Source organism: Lissotriton vulgaris, chromosome 1_1 (genome assembly GCF_964263255.1).
Source record: "Lissotriton vulgaris chromosome 1_1, aLisVul1.2, whole genome shotgun sequence".
In the NCBI taxonomy this organism is placed as follows: Eukaryota; Metazoa; Chordata; class Amphibia; order Caudata; family Salamandridae; genus Lissotriton; species Lissotriton vulgaris.
Window position 1 is genome coordinate 102,940,423 of NC_141685.1, and position 5,862 is coordinate 102,946,284.

Here is a 5,862-nt window from a genome sequence, read left to right on the forward strand (position 1 = left end):
ACAATAAACGCTACAACACCACCCTCCCTGGATTTGTAACAGCAGAATACAACTGGGAGATTGGGCGATAACAACTAGGAGACTACAAATCACCCTTGTTGAAGATATGCACGGTAGTGGTTGTGTACCACGAGTGGGGGGCGGCCAGTGATAGTAACGGTTTTGAAACAGTTGCTTAATAACAGGGCCCATAATTCTGGGACTGCTTTGTAATTATCCATCGGGACTCCATCTGGCCCTGGAGCCCTATTCGATAGAGACTTCACAATAACTTCCCAAATTTCATCCATAGAAAAATTAATATTGATTGGTGATTTCGCCGCTACCTCCGGGCCCATTTGAGACAAGTCCGAGCGATATAAGGCACCTAAGCCTCTGGGCTGATGGTGGTAATAACAGCATCATCAATACTTGCATCCAGGAAGCCAATATCCTTCACCATCCTCCAGAAAGTTGTAGCGTCCTTCATCCGACAGGACTGACCCAGTCCCTAATACTCCATCTTTTTTCTTCCTATTCTGAGACCTTTCATACTCGACTCTAAGCTCTTGTATCTTCTGACCATCTCTAGGAGTCTGTCTCAAAACCCGATATAGATTGAGGGAGGCCATCATCAAGGAAGCATCAAACCACCGACCCCGGGGCTATCGGGAACATCTCTAGGAGTCGGCCTCAAAACCCGATGTAGGTTGAGGGAGGCCATCATAAAGGAAGAATCAAACCACCGACCCCGGGGATATCGGAACCATCTCTAGGAGTCTGCCTCAAAACCCTTTGTAGATTGAGGGAGGCCATCATCAAGGAAGAATCAAACCACCTGTTGCGTGCTTATCTAGGATCCTGATCGATACTGTGACCTTATGCCCCTATTCGGCTATAAATCCATTTATTCCCTATATTGGCATAACCGTTCAAGTGCGATATTCAGAAAGTCATCTCTGGCCTCACACGAACAGAGCCACATTCCAGAATAGTTTTCTCTGCCACTTCCTTTGCAACCAATTAGTGCAATGACAGAGCAGAAGTCACTATCTGAGATTCCTAGATTAACACTCCGAGTTCTTCAACAAGATAAAAACTCAGCAAACCTGGAAATCCCCGCTTGCTATGTTTTGATTAGTAATGGAACTCTAATGAGCAACTGATAGCTATCACTTCCTAGTGACATCTTTAATTGACGTCTTATGTCCAGCAAACTTACGTCAAACAAGGCACCTTTCAGGTATAAATACTACCAACGTGGCCTTAAGCAAACGCTGTCTGCTGCCCTGTTGCCTGTTGCCTGTTGTAGCTAGCTGTCTGCAGTACGCTGATGCTGCTGCTGTCCCAAAGCTGCTGATACCATTATCGCTGCTAAAGCGCGAACGATGGTGTGGTGAAACTAGGAGCTGAACAGCCGTCCCTCTGCGAAGAGCCCAGCAGATGCCAGCTGCCCGCGGACGCTGTCCCCCCTCCTCCTCCTCAACGCGCTGAAGAGAGACGCTGCCTTTCTCCTGCCGAGAAATCCAGCTCCAGCGTTTCTGGTCTACCCTTGCGGGTGACTGGGATACCGAGTTCCCCTGAAGAAGATACCAGACCTCCATCATTCTATTCAGAGGTATGGTGTTGACTAAACCCTTAGTGAGAATTCTTGAAGCAAACCTTGGCAAAACCAACTTAACTTAAAGCTACTTACTTACTCCCCTCCCACGTATTAGGCTTAGGTCAGGTACACTGGGGTAGGCGTAGTTAGAAGCACCAGTTGAGTATTTTAGCCTAATGTATATATGAATGTATATATGTTTTATTACTTTTAAACCATTGTATGGCTAAGAAACCATATCAATGGTTTTACAGTATTATCTCGCAATACTTATCTTACTGTACGTACTTTTTATAATAACAAGTCTTGCAATTGTGGCAATTCATTTCTCTTGTACGAGAAGAAAGACTGTTCAATAAATGTTAACCCTTTATTGACAAACGCCCGTCTCTCTATTCTCTACATATTGTGAAAGTAATCTGCACCAACCTGACTGAGTAAAATAACTGTCTATTGTTTCACACGACCCTAGAGATTGACTCTTGATCTGAGGAGCAAAGTTGTCATGTTGAACGGTTGTTGGAAAACTGAATCCCTTCTTGTCTGTGCCAGGGAAGCTGATCACTCCCTATGCAGAGAAGAAAGTTTCCAGTGACCTCTGAGCTAGTTGGTAACAAACCCAATTAAGTTTAGCATAGTCAGTAGAGGCCTGGAAGATCCGCACTTCTACGTCGATACTACTGTTTATGTTATTCCAATGCGCAGGGCCTAGTGGGAAACTAGGAACTACACTACATGGCGCCCAACGTTTGGTAAGGCGATAAACTAACGCAAGACGTTAGAGTAACTCAGTGGTGCATATTTCACACAGACCCCTTTCTCCCGTAAATACTCCAATAGACGTCTGGAGTGGGTGAAAGGTTAAAATCCGCCCGACCTTAGTAGGAAGAGATTCCTATGTAAAGCTCTGGTTTATTCAACGTTGAAGGATACAGTGTTCCAAAATATTGTGCACCTAATCTTTGTCTCCTTGGAGACCAACTCTGCAAACCTTGCATTTATACAATGCCAGGAGAGAACGGAACCACTGGGGCCGCAGCAGATGCGACTCAGCAGGGTCCCGAACACACTGATCCGGATGCTATTATCATCCCGGTCCACTTGAGAAAATCTATAACTTTAAAACTTAGAGAAAACGGACTGACACCTCAAGGTAGTACAGTAATTTTCGTGATAGAGGCACACGAATATCGGCAGACAGAGGTATTCTATTCATGACTAAACTTTCCAGCGGCAAACGCTAGAACAAAAGAGTTTCACTATTACAAAATAGAGAAACCACCGGAAGAGTACGCTCCTTTCGAGGAGACTGAAATCCCACTAAAATTCCAAGAGCACCTGCTCTGGTTTAATGGCGCCCTAAAACATAATGATCACATAACCAGGCTCGGTCCACTAGGTAGACCAGGAGCAACGTGGCCGGTTCTAGCCAGCTACACACCACATCCTGACATTGCAAAAATGTCAAGGGAAGACCTCTTAGTTAACATCAGAGAATTAACAGAGGCTTATAGAGAGCTAATAAAATTATTTATTAAAAATAATTCAAACACTCCTAAAAAGAGCTGGGATGGAAATAAACAATCCACTCCCAAGGAAAAAGTTTTCCAGTCCAGAGGAAGGTCTCCTCGACGGAGGGAAAGAACTCTGACTCGAGAACACCAGTCTCCCCAGAGGGAGCCCTCTGAGAAAAGATATAACCTTAGAAATAGGGATAATTTGAAAAAACCTGATAGATATCAAAGTATTGATACTCGTCCCTCTCGATCTTTTTCGCAGAAATCGGAAAGAAGAGGACGGTCAGACCCAGGAGAGCACACCAAGTCCAAAGACAAGGAACCTGCTCAGAGTAAAAAATCTCAATTTTCAAAAAAGAAGGTAGCCAGTATTAGAGTAATCAACCATGCCGAGAATACTGAGGACACAGTTGAAAAACGGGGAGTGGGCATTGACAATGTTGGACAGTGCAGCAGAAATCAGTATAGCGCGCAAGATCTTGATGAGTCATCTGGAGACAGTGGACACGAATGAATACATTCAGGTTGAAACTGCCGACACCAGACTTAGCGAGCCCCATAAAATATACGAAATAACATTGCATATAGAGGGTGATAAGACTAGGAAAATAAGGGGTCTATTTTGGGATAAACTCTCAAAAGGCTATGATATTCTGTTAGCTGAAAAAGATTGGCCCCCAGAGTTTGTCAGGGAGTGCCCTCGTGGCGAAGAAGTGATTATGCCTGCCTTCTCGAATCACATTCCGATTCACAAAAAATATACTTATGCAAGGAAATGGGCAGTAGCCCAGGCACCAGCATTATATAAAAATCATGTAGGATGGGATGAGGACTCACCTCCTCACAAAATCCAATTAAAAAGTGAACCAACTGCCCAACGGCAGTATCCCATTAAGCAAGAAGCTAAAAAACAAGTCAGGGAGATTTTAGATCAACTTGAATACCAGGGGGTGATTGAAACATGCACCTCTCAAATGAACAATCCTTTGTTTCCTGTCTCCAAGCCAGACAATTCATATCGTCTAGTTTTGGACTACAGACATCTTAATGCAATTTGTAAAACATTTGCAGTACAAAACTCGCATAGTGCAGCCCTAATGAATAACATAGTTAGGAAAAATATAAAACGGCATTAGACATATCTAATGGTTTCTTTTGTCAAAACATTGCACCAGAAAGCAGATACTTGACCGCTTTCTCAGCATTTGGGTCGCAGAAAAAATTCTGTTGACTCCCACAGGGGTTCAAGAACAGCCCAGGACTATTCTCAGCTAGAGTAACAGAGTGACTACAAATATATGATGATGAGGCATTATCTTACGTAGATGATATCTATCTCACAGACGATGACTTGGATACACACTTGAAAAGAGTGAACACCATTATACTTGGGTTCGCAGCAGAGGGTTACAAATTCAACTTTAAAAAGTCTCGAATTGCCCATCTGACAGTACTATTCTTAGGGTACGAATTATCAAGTAAAGGAAAAAGCCTAGCGGACAACTTCTTAGAGAAGTGCGCTGTACTCCAAGCTCCAAAAACGCTGAAGAATTTACAATCCATTCTAGGGGCCTTATTTATGAAGGACTTGCGCCACCGGTGCGTCACTTTTTCCCATGTTAAAAGTGACGCACCAGTGGCGCAAGTCCTTCATAAATAAGGCCCTAGGTTTTCTGAATTTCAGAAGAACTTACATTCTAAATTACGCAGAGAGGGTTAGACCTCTCTACGAACTAATTAAACCTGATTTTAAACAAATCAATTGGACTCAAAAACACACAGAAATTTTGAGATCACTGCAAACAGACATGTTAGCAAAAACAAAATTAGATACACGCAACAACACACGCGATCTTGGGGGCGTGGCTTGGACGCCGATCGGGATGGCGGCGTGAGCTCGCAGCTCCGCGCGGAATCCCACTAATTCTCCTGTTTTCGGAACCCTAGGCGACCCGAAGACGACGCTCCTGCCCTCTGAAGTGTAAGGGGAAAGCTGGGCACCATCGGTGAGGCGCTGGGGGACAGCTGGCCCTGAGACGATCGAGTTGAAGAGGTTGTATGGATGGTATGTGGTTTTCTGCTGTGTGTATGCACCGAACACTGATCAAGCTCGATACTTTGATAGCCTCTCGGGGTCCTTGGCCTCTTTCCTGGTGGGCCCGATAGTGTTAGGGGGGGACTTCAATTCGATCACGGACGTGGCTCTGGATAGGTCCCATCCCCTCCTGGTGGACTCCGCAGTGCGCAGGCTGGCCGCGCACAGGAAGGACTGGCAGGATAGATGGGGGTTGCTGGATGTCTGGAGGGAGCGGCACAGGGGGGCCAGGGATTATTCCTTTTATTCTGCTCTCCATGATCTGCATGTCAGGATTGATTCGGTGCTCTGCGGCGGATCCCTAGCCCCATTGATTTCCCATGCGGAGTACCTGGCTAGGACTATCTCCGATCATAACCCCCTATTGGTACACATCCAGTGGCAGAGAGAGCGCTCAGTGATACCAACATGGCGGCTTCACCCGGAGACGCTTGAGGATTCTGTGTTCAGCGACACGGTTCGGCAAGGCATTGATAGCTATTTCGGAGTGAATGAGGGCACGGCCACGAGTAGGTCCACTGAATGGGATGCAATGAAAGTGGTGGTGAGAGGGGTATGTTTGGGTAGGTTCTCGAATGTTCGCACGACTGTGTTGAATGACCTTATGAAAGCGGAAGAAACCTTGAGGGACTTGGAGCGCCGCAGGCCGGCTAGGCCAGATTTACAGA